The sequence below is a fragment of the Schistocerca americana genome, chromosome 1 (genome assembly GCF_021461395.2).
Source record: "Schistocerca americana isolate TAMUIC-IGC-003095 chromosome 1, iqSchAmer2.1, whole genome shotgun sequence".
Classification (NCBI taxonomy): domain Eukaryota; kingdom Metazoa; phylum Arthropoda; class Insecta; order Orthoptera; family Acrididae; genus Schistocerca; species Schistocerca americana.
This window is the reverse complement of record NC_060119.1, coordinates 416897617-416918612: the sequence shown is the minus strand read 5'-3', so window position 1 is coordinate 416918612 and position 20996 is coordinate 416897617. Positions and strand designations below refer to the sequence as shown.

Sequence of the window (20996 nt, the reverse complement as noted above, 5' to 3'; positions counted from 1 at the left end):
TCGGCGAACTGAATCGATGTCCCTGGCGTTTGCTACAAACACACCTACACCATCCGCGTATGCCGCACTGCGGAAGGTGACGCCTGGGAAAGGAACACCATCGACCATCCGTCCGATGTCACGCAGCACGGGGTCCAAAGCGATAAAATACACTGACAAGGGACACCCTTGTCGAACTGATCATCTGATGGGAACTGGTCGTGATCTGCAGCCGTTCACAATGATTGTGGAATTTGCTCCATCCAAGAAGTGCCGGATGACTCTTATGAAGTGCTCCCCGAAACCCATCCGCGACATAACGGCCAGCACGTAAGGATGGGACACCCTATCGAAGGCACCGGCGAAATCTAGGGATCAATTGCAGCCGGGGTACGAGCGTCGGCGGTGGGTGAGTAAGACAGCATCACGGTATATAGAAGCAGTGGTGAAGGTGGTTCGATTCGAAACGCCACATGATTGAGTGGGACAAAGTACCTTATTCGTTACCTGTTTAAGACGTGAAGCCACACTTCGTGCCACCAACTTATAAACAGTGTTAAGAACGGTGATGGGACGTATGTCTCTAGCCCGACAGTCGCCTGTGACCTTTGGATTAAGGGCAATACATACAGCTAGAAAATCCTCGGGTAGCTCGCAACCAGCAAAAATCTCCTCGCACATTTTGCAGAAGTGGTCTCCTAACAGGCCGGAAAACCTAGCACTTCAATTAGTGCTGGAATGGCACAATCGAAGGGCGGTATCCTTGCGGAGTACCGCCAGAGATGAAAAACCGCAGTGTCAGGGCCTAAATGCTTGCAGCATGTACGCTCCACATGTGGGGGTCACACACGGTGGTGCGGGCCGATATGGCAACAGGCGACCGTCGAAAACATCGCAAAAGCAAGTGCCGGAGGGAACGACAAAATACGAGAGCACTCGTCAACAGCCCAGTACCACCCTCCATGTCGAGGAGTAAACTGCGACTCCCATTTGAACGCCGCTAGCTGCCAGGCCAGTGGAGAAGCCGTGAGGCCGCCCCACAGCAGCGCCAGGCCGGAGCGAGCTATACTGGCACGAGCTACACCTAGCCGAGTGCTTACATCGTCCACCGCCTACTGTATATGTGTGTGTGCGTGTGTACCACGTATTCTGCGTGCGTGCGGCGGCGACGACGACGACGACGTTCGCGAGGAGCTAAGGTTATAACTCCAAAAAATATTATTAAAATTATCTGCGATAGGACCATAAGAGACGCTAACGAGGCATCCGAAGGCACTGTCCTGTGCCACCATAAATTACCAGCCTAGCGTAATGCGGCTGCAAGTGCGGTCCGGCTAACCGCAAAAAAAAAAAAAAAAAAAAAAAAAAAAAATTCTTAAGATAATCTTAAATTAATTAAAAGAAATCGTGGTGTGTAAGCAACTAACTACTGGGCACATCAACAACTACGACAAGTTTTGCTACCAGCGGAATATCTGATCACTGCAGAATGTTAACCCATTTCAGGCTGTGTTTTAATTAATATTAGGTGGGCCGATCCCGACGGTACTGCAATGCCGAGCCAACCCGCGACAGAGTTGGAGCTCCGTCATAAGCCAAAAATGAGTTTAATATTCTGGTCGTGCAATGCAGGACGTATCAGATATTAAGCTGATAAGAACAGATACTACACTTTTTTTCCCTCCTACCTCCCCTATAGGCCTACCTTTTCCTCTCCAAAAATGCCGCCATTCTCTGGTGTCGACGCAGCACGTAAAGCAGGGTGTTGTTAGCAGCAAGACTTATTGCCATAAACCGAAAATAAAAGCGGAGGCATACTCTGCTATGCCTCAGGGGGCGACGACACACTCCTCAGAAACACACTTCCCTCTGCAGGTGTGAGGCAAGTGATGATGTTAAAAACTAAATAGAAAGAAATAAATAAAGACAGAAATGAAGGCAAAAAAAAAAAAAAACAGCGACGGTAGCACACTCAAACGAAACTGGCGAGATAATCCCATAGCCCATAGAATTAACGAAGTAATAATCCTCTAAGATAGATTATGTGCTTTCCAATTTTCCAATAATTTTTCATACAACGTTCACACAATTTCCATGTAACCAATTTCCATATTATCAGTATCATAGAACAGTCTACTCTAGTGAGGCCCAGAAGGCCAATATCAAACCTGGGGTATGGTTAAGTCAAGAGTAGTTTGAAAGTCCGAGTGACAAAGATCCAGGGGTACACTCAGGCAATTCTTATACGAGGTGCCTTACTCAGCCTGGAACACCTTTTGATAACCATGAACCATTGCAACTTTAAGAAATCTTGCAAAAGTAATGGTATATTTCCGGTCACATTCCGCCTGGCGATGCTGGCTCCAAAGGTAGTCCATGAAAGAGACAGCATCGGTGAGGCAAAAGTCATAGATCGTGAAAATGGTGTGGCCCAAGAGCCACACCACTGCGTTATGTCGTTTTCGGGGGTTGGTCTGAATATCAGGGGTAAGGAACCAGTCGATTGGCACATAGTCCAGTGTAGTCCCACCGATCAGCGCTAATAGCACACGTGCAAGGTCCCACACTTCTGTGACGTGAGGGCATAAGAGACGATGCTCTCTGGTGTCTACGTCACCACATCGGTCGCAAGCAGCCGAGGGCCATAGGCGGATGGCCGCCAAGCGATGATTAGTGGGTATTAAATTGTTTACAACGCGATACCATAGCGCTGAAACTTCTGTGGGGAGGGCTGGGTGGTTGATATTAGCCCAAGCTTGGTGCCAGATGACCGACGGTCGTCTGTCCTCCAATTTATGTGGTGTGGGCTGGCTCTCGAAGCGCCTAGTAAAGGCGCTTCGATGTGCGTGCCTTGTCGGTGGCCACTGTTAGGACGTAACTTTGATTGAGGTAATAGACCTTGACTGCCGTCATCCGGAATGTAATATGTGTCAAACATACTGGTTCACGCGCCGATTGTGGGCGATAACGGTCGAAAAGCACCGCTGTTGTCCCACCTGGGTCAATCTCACGCAAAGTGGCGATACGGTGAATCAGGATTGCCGCACATTTGCGGGGAAAGTCAATGAGTCCAAGGCCACCATCGACCTTTGGCAGTGTACAAGTCTGAGCATCAACTTTGAATAGTGCATGCCGCCACAACAGGCAATATACTGTTTGTGAGATGGCTCTGCTGGTTTGTTTCGGTAGCGTAAGGAGTTGTGCTACATACCATGCCCGTTATAGGATGTAAGTATTAATCAGTTGGATTCGTTGATGGAGGTCGAGTCGTCGATCAGTGTGACTCACGCAAAGTCCTCTGATGCGCGTGAGAATCCGCCTGCACGTGAGTGTTAACATGCGCTGCGGACAGGCAGTCACCTCAAGACCCAAGGTACGTTGATCCCCTACATTCCGGAACCATGGGCGCTCGATGGTCAATGATCGTGGTCCTAGTGGGATTAGCACCATTTTGTTGGATTTTAAAATGGCACCGGATGCTCGTTCATAAACGTGGATTACTCGGCGAACTGAATCGATGTCCCTGGCGTTTGCTACAAACACACCTACACCATCCGCGTATGCCGCACTGCGGAAGGTGACGCCTGGGAAAGGAACACCATCGACCATCCGTCCGATGTCACGCAGCACGGGGTCCAAAGCGATAAAATACACTGACAAGGGACACCCTTGTCGAACTGATCATCTGATGGGAACTGGTCGTGATCTGCAGCCGTTCACAATGATTGTGGAATTTGCTCCATCCAAGAAGTGCCGGATGACTCTTATGAAGTGCTCCCCGAAACCCATCCGCGACATAACGGCCAGCACGTAAGGATGGGACACCCTATCGAAGGCACCGGCGAAATCTAGGGATCAATTGCAGCCGGGGTACGAGCGTCGGCGGTGGGTGAGTAAGACAGCATCACGGTATATAGAAGCAGTGGTGAAGGTGGTTCGATTCGAAACGCCACATGATTGAGTGGGACAAAGTACCTTATTCGTTACCTGTTTAAGACGTGAAGCCACACTTCGTGCCACCAACTTATAAACAGTGTTAAGAACGGTGATGGGACGTATGTCTCTAGCCCGACAGTCGCCTGTGACCTTTGGATTAAGGGCAATACATACAGCTAGAAAATCGGCGGGTAGCTCGCAACCAGCAAAAATCTCCTCGCACATTTTGCAGAAGTGGTCTCCTAACAGGCCGGAAAACCTAGCACTTCAATTAGTGCTGGAATGGCACAATCGAAGGGCGGTATCCTTGCCGAGTACCGCCAGAGATGAAAAACCGCAGTGTCAGGGCCTAAATGCTTGCAGCATGTACGCTCCACATGTGGGGGTCACACACGGTGGTGCGGGCCGATATGGCAACAGGCGACCGTCGAAAACATCGCAAAAGCAAGTGCCGGAGGGAACGACAAAATACGAGAGCACTCGTCAACAGCCCAGTACCACCCTCCATGTCGAGGAGTAAACTGCGACTCCCATTTGAACGCCGCTAGCTGCCAGGCCAGTGGAGAAGCCGTGAGGCCGCCCCACAGCAGCGCCAGGCCGGAGCGAGCTATACTGGCACGAGCTACACCTAGCCGAGTGCTTACATCGTCCACCGCCTACTGTATATGTGTGTGTGCGTGTGTACCACGTATTCTGCGTGCGTGCGGCGGCGACGACGACGACGTTCGCGAGGAGCTAAGGTTATAACTCCAAAAAATATTATTAAAATTATCTGCGATAGGACCATAAGAGACGCTAACGAGGCATCCGAAGGCACTGTCCTGTGCCACCATAAATTACCAGCCTAGCGTAATGCGGCTGCAAGTGCGGTCCGGCTAACCGCAAAAAAAAAAAAAAAAAAAAAAAAAAAAAATTCTTAAGATAATCTTAAATTAATTAAAAGAAATCGTGGTGTGTAAGCAACTAACTACTGGGCACATCAACAACTACGACAAGTTTTGCTACCAGCGGAATATCTGATCACTGCAGAATGTTAACCCATTTCAGGCTGTGTTTTAATTAATATTAGGTGGGCCGATCCCGACGGTACTGCAATGCCGAGCCAACCCGCGACAGAGGTGGAGCTCCGTCATAAGCCAAAAATGAGTTTAATATTCTGGTCGTGCAATGCAGGACGTATCAGATATTAAGCTGATAAGAACAGATACTACACTTTTTTTCCCTCCTACCTCCCCTATAGGCCTACCTTTTCCTCTCCAAAAATGCCGCCATTCTCTGGTGTCGACGCAGCACGTAAAGCAGGGTGTTGTTAGCAGCAAGACTTATTGCCATAAACCGAAAATAAAAGCGGAGGCATACTCTGCTATGCCTCAGGGGGCGACGACACACTCCTCAGAAACACACTTCCCTCTGCAGGTGTGAGGCAAGTGATGATGTTAAAAACTAAATAGAAAGAAATAAATAAAGACAGAAATGAAGGCAAAAAAAAAAAAAAACAGCGACGGTAGCACACTCAAACGAAACTGGCGAGATAATCCCATAGCCCATAGAATTAACGAAGTAATAATCCTCTAAGATAGATTATGTGCTTTCCAATTTTCCAATAATTTTTCATACAACGTTCACACAATTTCCATGTTACCAATTTCCATATTATCAGTATCATAGAACAGTCTACTCTAGTGAGGCCCAGAAGGCCAATATCAAACCTGGGGTATGGTTAAGTCAAGAGTAGTTTGAAAGTCCGAGTGACAAAGATCCAGGGGTACACTCAGGCAATTCTTATACGAGGTGCCTTACTCAGCCTGGAACACCTTTTGATAACCATGAACCATTGCAACTTTAAGAAATCTTGCAAAAGTAATGGTATATTTCCGGTCACATTCCGCCTGGCGATGCTGGCTCCAAAGGTAGTCCATGAAAGAGACAGCATCGGTGAGGCAAAAGTCATAGATCGTGAAAATGGTGTGGCCCAAGAGCCACACCACTGCGTTATGTCGTTTTCGGGGGTTGGTCTGAATATCAGGGGTAAGGAACCAGTCGATTGGCACATAGTCCAGTGTAGTCCCACCGATCAGCGCTAATAGCACACGTGCAAGGTCCCACACTTCTGTGACGTGAGGGCATAAGAGACGATGCTCTCTGGTGTCTACGTCACCACATCGGTCGCAAGCAGCCGAGGGCCATAGGCGGATGGCCGCCAAGCGATGATTAGTGGGTATTAAATTGTTTACAACGCGATACCATAGCGCTGAAACTTCTGTGGGGAGGGCTGGGTGGTTGATATTAGCCCAAGCTTGGTGCCAGATGACCGACGGTCGTCTGTCCTCCAATTTATGTGGTGTGGGCTGGCTCTCGAAGCGCCTAGTAAAGGCGCTTCGATGTGCGTGCCTTGTCGGTGGCCACTGTTAGGACGTAACTTTGATTGAGGTAATAGACCTTGACTGCCGTCATCCGGAATGTAATATGTGTCAAACATACTGGTTCACGCGCCGATTGTGGGCGATAACGGTCGAAAAGCACCGCTGTTGTCCCACCTGGGTCAATCTCACGCAAAGTGGCGATACGGTGAATCAGGATTGCCGCACATTTGTGGGGAAAGTCAATGAGTCCAAGGCCACCATCGACCTTTGGCAGTGTACAAGTCTGTGCATCAACTTTGAATAGTGCATGCCGCCACAACAGGCAATATACTGTTTGTGAGATGGCTCTGCTGGTTTGTTTCGGTAGCGTAAGGAGTTGTGCTACATACCATGCCCGTTATAGGATGTAAGTATTAATCAGTTGGATTCGTTGATGGAGGTCGAGTCGTCGATCAGTGTGACTCACGCAAAGTCCTCTGATGCGCGTGAGAATCCGCCTGCACGTGAGTGTTAACATGCGCTGCGGACAGGCAGTCACCTCAAGACCCAAGGTACGTTGATCCCCTACATTCCGGAACCATGGGCGCTCGATGGTCAATGATCGTGGTCCTAGTGGGATTAGCACCATTTTGTTGGATTTTAAAATGGCACCGGATGCTCGTTCATAAACGTGGAGGACTCGGCGAACTGAATCGATGTCCCTGGCGTTTGCTACAAACACACCTACACCATCCGCGTATGCCGCACTGCGGAAGGTGACGCCTGGGAAAGGAACACCATCGACCATCCGTCCGATGTCACGCAGCACGGGGTCCAAAGCGATAAAATACACTGACAAGGGACACCCTTGTCGAACTGATCATCTGATGGGAACTGGTCGTGATCTGCAGCCGTTCACAATGATTGTGGAATTTGCTCCATCCAAGAAGTGCCGGATGACTCTTATGAAGTGCTCCCCGAAACCCATCCGCGACATAACGGCCAGCACGTAAGGATGGGACACCCTATCGAAGGCACCGGCGAAATCTAGGGATCAATTGCAGCCGGGGTACGAGCGTCGGCGGTGGGTGAGTAAGACAGCATCACGGTATATAGAAGCAGTGGTGAAGGTGGTTCGATTCGAAACGCCACATGATTGAGTGGGACAAAGTACCTTATTCGTTACCTGTTTAAGACGTGAAGCCACACTTCGTGCCACCAACTTATAAACAGTGTTAAGAACGGTGATGGGACGTATGTCTCTAGCCCAACAGTCGCCTGTGACCTTTGGATTAAGGGCAATACATACAGCTAGAAAATCGGCGGGTAGCTCGCAACCAGCAAAAATCTCCTCGCACATTTTGCAGAAGTGGTCTCCTAACAGGCCGGAAAACCTAGCACTTCAATTAGTGCTGGAATGGCACAATCGAAGGGCGGTATCCTTGCGGAGTACCGCCAGAGATGAAAAACCGCAGTGTCAGGGCCTAAATGCTTGCAGCATGTACGCTCCACATGTGGGGGTCACACACGGTGGTGCGGGCCGATATGGCAACAGGCGACCGTCGAAAACATCGCAAAAGCAAGTGCCGGAGGGAACGACAAAATACGAGAGCACTCGTCAACAGCCCAGTACCACCCTCCATGTCGAGGAGTAAACTGCGACTCCCATTTGAACGCCGCTAGCTGCCAGGCCAGTGGAGAAGCCGTGAGGCCGCCCCACAGCAGCGCCAGGCCGGAGCGAGCTATACTGGCACGAGCTACACCTAGCCGAGTGCTTACATCGTCCACCGCCTACTGTATATGTGTGTGTGCGTGTGTACCACGTATTCTGCGTGCGTGCGGCGGCGACGACGACGACGTTCGCGAGGAGCTAAGGTTATAACTCCAAAAAATATTATTAAAATTATCTGCGATAGGACCATAAGAGACGCTAACGAGGCATCCGAAGGCACTGTCCTGTGCCACCATAAATTACCAGCCTAGCGTAATGCGGCTGCAAGTGCGGTCCGGCTAACCGCAAAAAAAAAAAAAAAAAAAAAAAAAAATTCTTAAGATAATCTTAAATTAATTAAAAGAAATCGTGGTGTGTAAGCAACTAACTACTGGGCACATCAACAACTACGACAAGTTTTGCTACCAGCGGAATATCTGATCACTGCAGAATGTTAACCCATTTCAGGCTGTGTTTTAATTAATATTAGGTGGGCCGATCCCGACGGTACTGCAATGCCGAGCCAACCCGCGACAGAGGTGGAGCTCCGTCATAAGCCAAAAATGAGTTTAATATTCTGGTCGTGCAATGCAGGACGTATCAGATATTAAGCTGATAAGAACAGATACTACACTTTTTTTCCCTCCTACCTCCCCTATAGGCCTACCTTTTCCTCTCCAAAAATGCCGCCATTCTCTGGTGTCGACGCAGCACGTAAAGCAGGGTGTTGTTAGCAGCAAGACTTATTGCCATAAACCGAAAATAAAAGCGGAGGCATACTCTGCTATGCCTCAGGGGGCGACGACACACTCCTCAGAAACACACTTCCCTCTGCAGGTGTGAGGCAAGTGATGATGTTAAAAACTAAATAGAAAGAAATAAATAAAGACAGAAATGAAGGCAAAAAAAAAAAAAACAGCGACGGTAGCACACTCAAACGAAACTGGCGAGATAATCCCATAGCCCATAGAATTAACGAAGTAATAATCCTCTAAGATAGATTATGTGCTTTCCAATTTTCCAATAATTTTTCATACAACGTTCACACAATTTCCATGTTACCAATTTCCATATTATCAGTATCATAGAACAGTCTACTCTAGTGAGGCCCAGAAGGCCAATATCAAACCTGGGGTATGGTTAAGTCAAGAGTAGTTTGAAAGTCCGAGTGACAAAGATCCAGGGGTACACTCAGGCAATTCTTATACGAGGTGCCTTACTCAGCCTGGAACACCTTTTGATAACCATGAACCATTGCAACTTTAAGAAATCTTGCAAAAGTAATGGTATATTTCCGGTCACATTCCGCCTGGCGATGCTGGCTCCAAAGGTAGTCCATGAAAGAGACAGCATCGGTGAGGCAAAAGTCATAGATCGTGAAAATGGTGTGGCCCAAGAGCCACACCACTGCGTTATGTCGTTTTCGGGGGTTGGTCTGAATATCAGGGGTAAGGAACCAGTCGATTGGCACATAGTCCAGTGTAGTCCCACCGATCAGCGCTAATAGCACACGTGCAAGGTCCCACACTTCTGTGACGTGAGGGCATAAGAGACGATGCTCTCTGGTGTCTACGTCACCACATCGGTCGCAAGCAGCCGAGGGCCATAGGCGGATGGCCGCCAAGCGATGATTAGTGGGTATTAAATTGTTTACAACGCGATACCATAGCGCTGAAACTTCTGTGGGGAGGGCTGGGTGGTTGATATTAGCCCAAGCTTGGTGCCAGATGACCGACGGTCGTCTGTCCTCCAATTTATGTGGTGTGGGCTGGCTCTCGAAGCGCCTAGTAAAGGCGCTTCGATGTGCGTGCCTTGTCGGTGGCCACTGTTAGGACGTAACTTTGATTGAGGTAATAGACCTTGACTGCCGTCATCCGGAATGTAATATGTGTCAAACATACTGGTTCACGCGCCGATTGTGGGCGATAACGGTCGAAAAGCACCGCTGTTGTCCCACCTGGGTCAATCTCACGCAAAGTGGCGATACGGTGAATCAGGATTGCCGCACATTTGTGGGGAAAGTCAATGAGTCCAAGGCCACCATCGACCTTTGGCAGTGTACAAGTCTGTGCATCAACTTTGAATAGTGCATGCCGCCACAACAGGCAATATACTGTTTGTGAGATGGCTCTGCTGGTTTGTTTCGGTAGCGTAAGGAGTTGTGCTACATACCATGCCCGTTATAGGATGTAAGTATTAATCAGTTGGATTCGTTGATGGAGGTCGAGTCGTCGATCAGTGTGACTCACGCAAAGTCCTCTGATGCGCGTGAGAATCCGCCTGCACGTGAGTGTTAACATGCGCTGCGGACAGGCAGTCACCTCAAGACCCAAGGTACGTTGATCCCCTACATTCCGGAACCATGGGCGCTCGATGGTCAATGATCGTGGTCCTAGTGGGATTAGCACCATTTTGTTGGATTTTAAAATGGCACCGGATGCTCGTTCATAAACGTGGAGGACTCGGCGAACTGAATCGATGTCCCTGGCGTTTGCTACAAACACACCTACACCATCCGCGTATGCCGCACTGCGGAAGGTGACGCCTGGGAAAGGAACACCATCGACCATCCGTCCGATGTCACGCAGCACGGGGTCCAAAGCGATAAAATACACTGACAAGGGACACCCTTGTCGAACTGATCATCTGATGGGAACTGGTCGTGATCTGCAGCCATTCACAATGATTGTGGAATTTGCTCCATCCAAGAAGTGCCGGATGACTCTTATGAAGTGCTCCCCGAAACCCATCCGCGACATAACGGCCAGCACGTAAGGATGGGACACCCTATCGAAGGCACCGGCGAAATCTAGGGATCAATTGCAGCCGGGGTACGAGCGTCGGCGGTGGGTGAGTAAGACAGCATCACGGTATATAGAAGCAGTGGTGAAGGTGGTTCGATTCGAAACGCCACATGATTGAGTGGGACAAAGTACCTTATTCGTTACCTGTTTAAGACGTGAAGCCACACTTCGTGCCACCAACTTATAAACAGTGTTAAGAACGGTGATGGGACGTATGTCTCTAGCCCAACAGTCGCCTGTGACCTTTGGATTAAGGGCAATACATACAGCTAGAAAATCGGCGGGTAGCTCGCAACCAGCAAAAATCTCCTCGCACATTTTGCAGAAGTGGTCTCCTAACAGGCCGGAAAACCTAGCACTTCAATTAGTGCTGGAATGGCACAATCGAAGGGCGGTATCCTTGCGGAGTACCGCCAGAGATGAAAAACCGCAGTGTCAGGGCCTAAATGCTTGCAGCATGTACGCTCCACATGTGGGGGTCACACACGGTGGTGCGGGCCGATATGGCAACAGGCGACCGTCGAAAACATCGCAAAAGCAAGTGCCGGAGGGAACGACAAAATACGAGAGCACTCGTCAACAGCCCAGTACCACCCTCCATGTCGAGGAGTAAACTGCGACTCCCATTTGAACGCCGCTAGCTGCCAGGCCAGTGGAGAAGCCGTGAGGCCGCCCCACAGCAGCGCCAGGCCGGAGCGAGCTATACTGGCACGAGCTACACCTAGCCGAGTGCTTACATCGTCCACCGCCTACTGTATATGTGTGTGTGCGTGTGTACCACGTATTCTGCGTGCGTGCGGCGGCGACGACGACGACGTTCGCGAGGAGCTAAGGTTATAACTCCAAAAAATATTATTAAAATTATCTGCGATAGGACCATAAGAGACGCTAACGAGGCATCCGAAGGCACTGTCCTGTGCCACCATAAATTACCAGCCTAGCGTAATGCGGCTGCAAGTGCGGTCCGGCTAACCGCAAAAAAAAAAAAAAAAAAAAAAAAATTCTTAAGATAATCTTAAATTAATTAAAAGAAATCGTGGTGTGTAAGCAACTAACTACTGGGCACATCAACAACTACGACAAGTTTTGCTACCAGCGGAATATCTGATCACTGCAGAATGTTAACCCATTTCAGGCTGTGTTTTAATTAATATTAGGTGGGCCGATCCCGACGGTACTGCAATGCCGAGCCAACCCGCGACAGAGGTGGAGCTCCGTCATAAGCCAAAAATGAGTTTAATATTCTGGTCGTGCAATGCAGGACGTATCAGATATTAAGCTGATAAGAACAGATACTACACTTTTTTTCCCTCCTACCTCCCCTATAGGCCTACCTTTTCCTCTCCAAAAATGCCGCCATTCTCTGGTGTCGACGCAGCACGTAAAGCAGGGTGTTGTTAGCAGCAAGACTTATTGCCATAAACCGAAAATAAAAGCGGAGGCATACTCTGCTATGCCTCAGGGGGCGACGACACACTCCTCAGAAACACACTTCCCTCTGCAGGTGTGAGGCAAGTGATGATGTTAAAAACTAAATAGAAAGAAATAAATAAAGACAGAAATGAAGGCAAAAAAAAAAAAAAAACAGCGACGGTAGCACACTCAAACGAAACTGGCGAGATAATCCCATAGCCCATAGAATTAACGAAGTAATAATCCTCTAAGATAGATTATGTGCTTTCCAATTTTCCAATAATTTTTCATACAACGTTCACACAATTTCCATGTAACCAATTTCCGTATTATCAGTATCATAGAACAGTCTACTCTAGTGAGGCCCAGAAGGCCAATATCAAACCTGGGGTATGGTTAAGTCAAGAGTAGTTTGAAAGTCCGAGTGACAAAGATCCAGGGGTACACTCAGGCAATTCTTATACGAGGTGCCTTACTCAGCCTGGAACACCTTTTGATAACCATGAACCATTGCAACTTTAAGAAATCTTGCAAAAGTAATGGTATATTTCCGGTCACATTCCGCCTGGCGATGCTGGCTCCAAAGGTAGTCCATGAAAGAGACAGCATCGGTGAGGCAAAAGTCATAGATCGTGAAAATGGTGTGGCCCAAGAGCCACACCACTGCGTTATGTCGTTTTCGGGGGTTGGTCTGAATATCAGGGGTAAGGAACCAGTCGATTGGCACATAGTCCAGTGTAGTCCCACCGATCAGCGCTAATAGCACACGTGCAAGGTCCCACACTTCTGTGACGTGAGGGCATAAGAGACGATGCTCTCTGGTGTCTACGTCACCACATCGGTCGCAAGCAGCCGAGGGCCATAGGCGGATGGCCGCCAAGCGATGATTAGTGGGTATTAAATTGTTTACAACGCGATACCATAGCGCTGAAACTTCTGTGGGGAGGGCTGGGTGGTTGATATTAGCCCAAGCTTGGTGCCAGATGACCGACGGTCGTCTGTCCTCCAATTTATGTGGTGTGGGCTGGCTCTCGAAGCGCCTAGTAAAGGCGCTTCGATGTGCGTGCCTTGTCGGTGGCCACTGTTAGGACGTAACTTTGATTGAGGTAATAGACCTTGACTGCCGTCATCCGGAATGTAATATGTGTCAAACATACTGGTTCACGCGCCGATTGTGGGCGATAACGGTCGAAAAGCACCGCTGTTGTCCCACCTGGGTCAATCTCACGCAAAGTGGCGATACGGTGAATCAGGATTGCCGCACATTTGTGGGGAAAGTCAATGAGTCCAAGGCCACCATCGACCTTTGGCAGTGTACAAGTCTGTGCATCAACTTTGAATAGTGCATGCCGCCACAACAGGCAATATACTGTTTGTGAGATGGCTCTGCTGGTTTGTTTCGGTAGCGTAAGGAGTTGTGCTACATACCATGCCCGTTATAGGATGTAAGTATTAATCAGTTGGATTCGTTGATGGAGGTCGAGTCGTCGATCAGTGTGACTCACGCAAAGTCCTCTGATGCGCGTGAGAATCCGCCTGCACGTGAGTGTTAACATGCGCTGCGGACAGGCAGTCACCTCAAGACCCAAGGTACGTTGATCCCCTACATTCCGGAACCATGGGCGCTCGATGGTCAATGATCGTGGTCCTAGTGGGATTAGCACCATTTTGTTGGATTTTAAAATGGCACCGGATGCTCGTTCATAAACGTGGAGGACTCGGCGAACTGAATCGATGTCCCTGGCGTTTGCTACAAACACACCTACACCATCCGCGTATGCCGCACTGCGGAAGGTGACGCCTGGGAAAGGAACACCATCGACCATCCGTCCGATGTCACGCAGCACGGGGTCCAAAGCGATAAAATACACTGACAAGGTTGGTTGGGTTAAAGATTAAAGGGACCAAACTACAAAGGTCATCGGTCCCTTGTTTCATAAAAACACAGAGCACAGGGGAACTATCCACCAGTCAAGCGAAGCACTAAAAGAAAAACTCCAGGGGAAGATAAGCCCCATGGGCCATTGTAAGACAACATGGAAAACAGAGCACAGCAACAAAAACAACATAGAGAACAAAGGCAGATTGGAAGTAAAACTGCACAGCAGAGAACTGTGGCTGGCTGATCACGAAAATAATAGGATGAGCCAGCCACTCTGCAACACGTTAAAACCTCCGGCCTAAAAGTTTAGGGCGGAGTCGAATCACAACACAAAACTAAGTAAAAGAGAGAGCTCAAAAGAGGGTGATGTGAAAAAAAAAATTAAATGGACCTATAAAAGCCGCTTGCGCGAATAAAACTTAAAACCCGATCTGCCATAGAGACATTGTCACCTAAGAGAGATGATAAAGCACCCTGGAGATTAAAAGTTCGCCTGAGGGCGGTTAAAAGAGGACAGTCCAACAATATATGGGCCACCGTCATAAGCACACCACAGCGACAATGAGGGGGGTCCTCTCGACGCAGCAGATGACCATGCGTCAGCCAAGAGTGACCAATGCGGAGCCTACAGAGAACCACAGAGTCCCTCCGAGAGGCCCGCATGGAGGAACCCCACACAGTCGTTGTCTCCTTTACACGCCGCAGCTTGTTGGGCACAGACAGGGTGCGCCATTCGTCGGCCCACATCCCAAAGACCCGACGGCGTAACACCGATCGGAGATCAGTGGCCGGGAGGCCGATCTCCAACGGCAGTTTGCGGGTGGCTTCTTGAGCTAACTTGTCGGCGTGTTCGTTGCCCGCTATCCCAACGTGTCCCGGGGTCCATATGAACACCACTGAACGGCCACGTTGTGCAAGAGCATGAACGGACTCCTGGATGGCAACAACAATGGGATGGCGTGGGTAGCACTGGTCAAGAGCCTGGAGACTACTGAGAGAGTCACTGCAAATGACAAAAGACTCGCCAGTGCTGGTACGAACACGCTCAAGGGCACGAAAAATAGCTGTTAGCTCTGCAGTGTAAACACTGCAGCCGTCCGGCAAGGAGCGTTGGTCGACATAGTCCGCATGAACATAAGCGTACCCCACACGGCCATCAACCATCGTACACTGACAAGGGACACCCTTGTCGAACTGATCATCTGATGGGAACTGGTCGTGATCTGCAGCCGTTCACAATGATTGTGGAATTTGCTCCATCCAAGAAGTGCCGGATGACTCTTATGAAGTGCTCCCCGAAACCCATCCGCGACATAACGGCCAGCACGTAAGGATGGGACACCCTATCGAAGGCACCGGCGAAATCTAGGGATCAATTGCAGCCGGGGTACGAGCGTCGGCGGTGGGTGAGTAAGACAGCATCACGGTATATAGAAGCAGTGGTGAAGGTGGTTCGATTCGAAACGCCACATGATTGAGTGGGACAAAGTACCTTATTCGTTACCTGTTTAAGACGTGAAGCCACACTTCGTGCCACCAACTTATAAACAGTGTTAAGAACGGTGATGGGACGTATGTCTCTAGCCCAACAGTCGCCTGTGACCTTTGGATTAAGGGCAATACATACAGCTAGAAAATCGGCGGGTAGCTCGCAACCAGCAAAAATCTCCTCGCACATTTTGCAGAAGTGGTCTCCTAACAGGCCGGAAAACCTAGCACTTCAATTAGTGCTGGAATGGCACAATCGAAGGGCGGTATCCTTGCGGAGTACCGCCAGAGATGAAAAACCGCAGTGTCAGGGCCTAAATGCTTGCAGCATGTACGCTCCACATGTGGGGGTCACACACGGTGGTGCGGGCCGATATGGCAACAGGCGACCGTCGAAAACATCGCAAAAGCAAGTGCCGGAGGGAACGACAAAATACGAGAGCACTCGTCAACAGCCCAGTACCACCCTCCATGTCGAGGAGTAAACTGCGACTCCCATTTGAACGCCGCTAGCTGCCAGGCCAGTGGAGAAGCCGTGAGGCCGCCCCACAGCAGCGCCAGGCCGGAGCGAGCTATACTGGCACGAGCTACACCTAGCCGAGTGCTTACATCGTCCACCGCCTACTGTATATGTGTGTGTGCGTGTGTACCACGTATTCTGCGTGCGTGCGGCGGCGACGACGACGACGACGACGTTCGCGAGGAGCTAAGGTTATAACTCCAAAAAATATTATTAAAATTATCTGCGATAGGACCATAAGAGACGCTAACGAGGCATCCGAAGGCACTGTCCTGTGCCACCATAAATTACCAGCCTAGCGTAATGCGGCTGCAAGTGCGGTCCGGCTAACCGCAAAAAAAAAAAAAAAAAAAAAAAAAAAAAATTCTTAAGATAATCTTAAATTAATTAAAAGAAATCGTGGTGTGTAAGCAACTAACTACTGGGCACATCAACAACTACGACAAGTTTTGCTACCAGCGGAATATCTGATCACTGCAGAATGTTAACCCATTTCAGGCTGTGTTTTAATTAATATTAGGTGGGCCGATCCCGACGGTACTGCAATGCCGAGCCAACCCGCGACAGAGGTGGAGCTCCGTCATAAGCCAAAAATGAGTTTAATATTCTGGTCGTGCAATGCAGGACGTATCAGATATTAAGCTGATAAGAACAGATACTACACTTTTTTTCCCTCCTACCTCCCCTATAGGCCTACCTTTTCCTCTCCAAAAATGCCGCCATTCTCTGGTGTCGACGCAGCACGTAAAGCAGGGTGTTGTTAGCAGCAAGACTTATTGCCATAAACCGAAAATAAAAGCGGAGGCATACTCTGCTATGCCTCAGGGGGCGACGACACACTCCTCAGAAACACACTTCCCTCTGCAGGTGTGAGGCAAGTGATGATGTTAAAAACTAAATAGAAAGAAATAAATAAAGACAGAAATGAAGGCAAAAAAAAAAAAAACAGCGACGGTAGCACACTCAAACGAAACTGGCGAGATAATCCCATAGCCCATAGAATTAACGAAGTAATAATCCTCTAAGATAGATTATGTGCTTTCCAATTTTCCAATAATTTTTCATACAACGTTCACACAATTTCCATGTAACCAATTTCCGTATTATCAGTATCATAGAACAGTCTACTCTAGTGAGGCCCAGAAGGCCAATATCAAACCTGGGGTATGGTTAAGTCAAGAGTAGTTTGAAAGTCCGAGTGACAAAGATCCAGGGGTACACTCAGGCAATTCTTATACGAGGTGCCTTACTCAGCCTGGAACACCTTTTGATAACCATGAACCATTGCAACTTTAAGAAATCTTGCAAAAGTAATGGTATATTTCCGGTCACATTCCGCCTGGCGATGCTGGCTCCAAAGGTAGTCCATGAAAGAGACAGCATCGGTGAGGCAAAAGTCATAGATCGTGAAAATGGTGTGGCCCAAGAGCCACACCACTGCGTTATGTCGTTTTCGGGGGTTGGTCTGAATATCAGGGGTAAGGAACCAGTCGATTGGCACATAGTCCAGTGTAGTCCCACCGATCAGCGCTAATAGCACACGTGCAAGGTCCCACACTTCTGTGACGTGAGGGCATAAGAGACGATGCTCTCTGGTGTCTACGTCACCACATCGGTCGCAAGCAGCCGAGGGCCATAGGCGGATGGCCGCCAAGCGATGATTAGTGGGTATTAAATTGTTTACAACGCGATACCATAGCGCTGAAACTTCTGTGGGGAGGGCTGGGTGGTTGATATTAGCCCAAGCTTGGTGCCAGATGACCGACGGTCGTCTGTCCTCCAATTTATGTGGTGTGGGCTGGCTCTCGAAGCGCCTAGTAAAGGCGCTTTGATGTGCGTGCCTTGTCGGTGGCCACTGTTAGGACGTAACTTTGATTGAGGTAATAGACCTTGACTGCCGTCATCCGGAATGTAATATGTGTCAAACATACTGGTTCACGCGCCGATTGTGGGCGATAACGGTCGAAAAGCACCGCTGTTGTCCCACCTGGGTCAATCTCACGCAAAGTGGCGATACGGTGAATCAGGATTGCCGCACATTTGTGGGGAAAGTCAATGAGTCCAAGGCCACCATCGACCTTTGGCAGTGTACAAGTCTGTGCATCAACTTTGAATAGTGCATGCCGCCACAACAGGCAATATACTGTTTGTGAGATGGCTCTGCTGGTTTGTTTCGGTAGCGTAAGGAGTTGTGCTACATACCATGCCCGTTATAGGATGTAAGTATTAATCAGTTGGATTCGTTGATGGAGGTCGAGTCGTCGATCAGTGTGACTCACGCAAAGTCCTCTGATGCGCGTGAGAATCCGCCTGCACGTGAGTGTTAACATGCGCTGCGGACAGGCAGTCACCTCAAGACCCAAGGTACGTTGATCCCCTACATTCCGGAACCATGGGCGCTCGATGGTCAATGATCGTGGTCCTAGTGGGATTAGCACCATTTTGTTGGATTTTAAAATGGCACCGGATGCTCGTTCATAAACGTGGAGGACTCGGCGAACTGAATCGATGTCCCTGGCGTTTGCTACAAACACACCTACACCATCCGCGTATGCCGCACTGCGGAAGGTGACGCCTGGGAAAGGAACACCATCGACCATCCGTCCGATGTCACGCAGCACGGGGTCCAAAGCGATAAAATACACTGACAAGGGACACCCTTGTCGAACTGATCATCTGATGGGAACTGGTCGTGATCTGCAGCCGTTCACAATGATTGTGGAATTTGCTCCATCCAAGAAGTGCCGGATGACTCTTATGAAGTGCTCCCCGAAACCCATCCGCGACATAACGGCCAGCACGTAAGGATGGGACACCCTATCGAAGGCACCGGCGAAATCTAGGGATCAATTGCAGCCGGGGTACGAGCGTCGGCGGTGGGTGAGTAAGACAGCATCACGGTATATAGAAGCAGTGGTGAAGGTGGTTCGATTCGAAACGCCACATGATTGAGTGGGACAAAGTACCTTATTCGTTACCTGTTTAAGACGTGAAGCCACACTTCGTGCCACCAACTTATAAACAGTGTTAAGAACGGTGATGGGACGTATGTCTCTAGCCCAACAGTCGCCTGTGACCTTTGGATTAAGGGCAATACATACAGCTAGAAAATCGGCGGGTAGCTCGCAACCAGCAAAAATCTCCTCGCACATTTTGCAGAAGTGGTCTCCTAACAGGCCGGAAAACCTAGCACTTCAATTAGTGCTGGAATGGCACAATCGAAGGGCGGTATCCTTGCGGAGTACCGCCAGAGATGAAAAACCGCAGTGTCAGGGCCTAAATGCTTGCAGCATGTACGCTCCACATGTGGGGGTCACACACGGTGGTGCGGGCCGATATGGCAACAGGCGACCGTCGAAAACATCGCAAAAGCAAGTGCCGGAGGGAACGACAAAATACGAGAGCACTCGTCAACAGCCCAGTACCACCCTCCATGTCGAGGAGTAAACTGCGACTCCCATTTGAACGCCGCTAGCTGCCAGGCCAGTGGAGAAGCCGTGAGGCCGCCCCACAGCAGCGCCAGGCCGGAGCGAGCTATACTGGCACGAGCTACACCTAGCCGAGTGCTTACATCGTCCACCGCCTACTGTATATGTGTGTGTGCGTGTGTACCACGTATTCTGCGTGCGTGCGGCGGCGACGACGACGACGACGACGTTCGCGAGGAGCTAAGGTTATAACTCCAAAAAATATTATTAAAATTATCTGCGATAGGACCATAAGAGACGCTAACGAGGCATCCGAAGGCACTGTCCTGTGCCACCATAAATTACCAGCCTAGCGTAATGCGGCTGCAAGTGCGGTCCGGCTAACCGCAAAAAAAAAAAAAAAAAAAAAAAAAAAAATTCTTAAGATAATCTTAAATTAATTAAAAGAAATCGTGGTGTGTAAGCAACTAACTACTGGGCACATCAACAACTACGACAAGTTTTGCTACCAGCGGAATATCTGATCACTGCAGAATGTTAACCCATTTCAGGCTGTGTTTTAATTAATATTAGGTGGGCCGATCCCGACGGTACTGCAATGCCGAGCCAACCCGCGACAGAGGTGGAGCTCCGTCATAAGCCAAAAATGAGTTTAATATTCTGGTCGTGCAATGCAGGACGTATCAGATATTAAGCTGATAAGAACAGATACTACACTTTTTTTCCCTCCTACCTCCCCTATAGGCCTACCTTTTCCTCTCCAAAAATGCCGCCATTCTCTGGTGTCGACGCAGCACGTAAAGCAGGGTGTTGTTAGCAGCAAGACTTATTGCCATAAACCGAAAATAAAAGCGGAGGCATACTCTGCTATGCCTCAGGGGGCGACGACACACTCCTCAGAAACACACTTCCCTCTGCAGGTGTGAGGCAAGTGATGATGTTAAAAACTAAATAGAAAGAAATAAATAAAGACAGAAATGAAGGGAAAAAAAAAAAAACAGCGACGGTAGCACACTCAAACGAAACTGGCGAGATAATCCCATAGCCCATAGAATTAACGAAGTAATAATCCTCTAAGATAGATTATGTGCTTTCCAATTTTCCAATAATTTTTCATACAACGTTCACACAATTTCCATGTAACCAATTTCCGTATTATCAGTATCATAGAACAGTCTACTCTAGTGAGGCCCAGAAGGCCAATATCAAACCTGGGGTATGGTTAAGTCAAGAGTAGTTTGAAAGTCCGAGTGACAAAGATCCAGGGGTACACTCAGGCAATTCTTATACGAGGTGCCTTACTCAGCCTGGAACACCTTTTGATAACCATGAACCATTGCAACTTTAAGAAATCTTGCAAAAGTAATGGTATATTTCCGGTCACATTCCGCCTGGCGATGCTGGCTCCAAAGGTAGTCCATGAAAGAGACAGCATCGGTGAGGCAAAAGTCATAGATCGTGAAAATGGTGTGGCCCAAGAGCCACACCACTGC

General features: G+C 49.0%; 6 non-coding genes across 6 annotated transcripts; all 6 read right to left on the bottom strand.

The window, feature by feature from the left end:
- Window positions 1-1502: 1502 nt before the first annotated feature.
- Window positions 1503-1702, bottom strand: LOC124554064. Its single transcript, XR_006968224.1, has one exon. It is a non-coding gene; the product is annotated as a U2 spliceosomal RNA (small nuclear RNA).
- Window positions 1703-4979: 3277 nt separating this feature from the next.
- LOC124554329 lies at window positions 4980-5179 on the bottom strand. Its single transcript, XR_006968346.1, has one exon. It is a non-coding gene; the product is annotated as a U2 spliceosomal RNA (small nuclear RNA).
- Window positions 5180-8453: 3274 nt separating this feature from the next.
- LOC124554318 lies at window positions 8454-8653 on the bottom strand. Its single transcript, XR_006968344.1, has one exon. It is a non-coding gene; the product is annotated as a U2 spliceosomal RNA (small nuclear RNA).
- Window positions 8654-11924: 3271 nt separating this feature from the next.
- On the bottom strand, window positions 11925-12124 carry LOC124554307. The gene has a single exon (XR_006968342.1). It is a non-coding gene; the product is annotated as a U2 spliceosomal RNA (small nuclear RNA).
- Window positions 12125-16590: 4466 nt separating this feature from the next.
- LOC124554296 lies at window positions 16591-16790 on the bottom strand. The gene has a single exon (XR_006968341.1). It is a non-coding gene; the product is annotated as a U2 spliceosomal RNA (small nuclear RNA).
- Window positions 16791-20071: 3281 nt separating this feature from the next.
- On the bottom strand, window positions 20072-20271 carry LOC124554285. Its single transcript, XR_006968339.1, has one exon. It is a non-coding gene; the product is annotated as a U2 spliceosomal RNA (small nuclear RNA).
- Window positions 20272-20996: the final 725 nt, after the last annotated feature.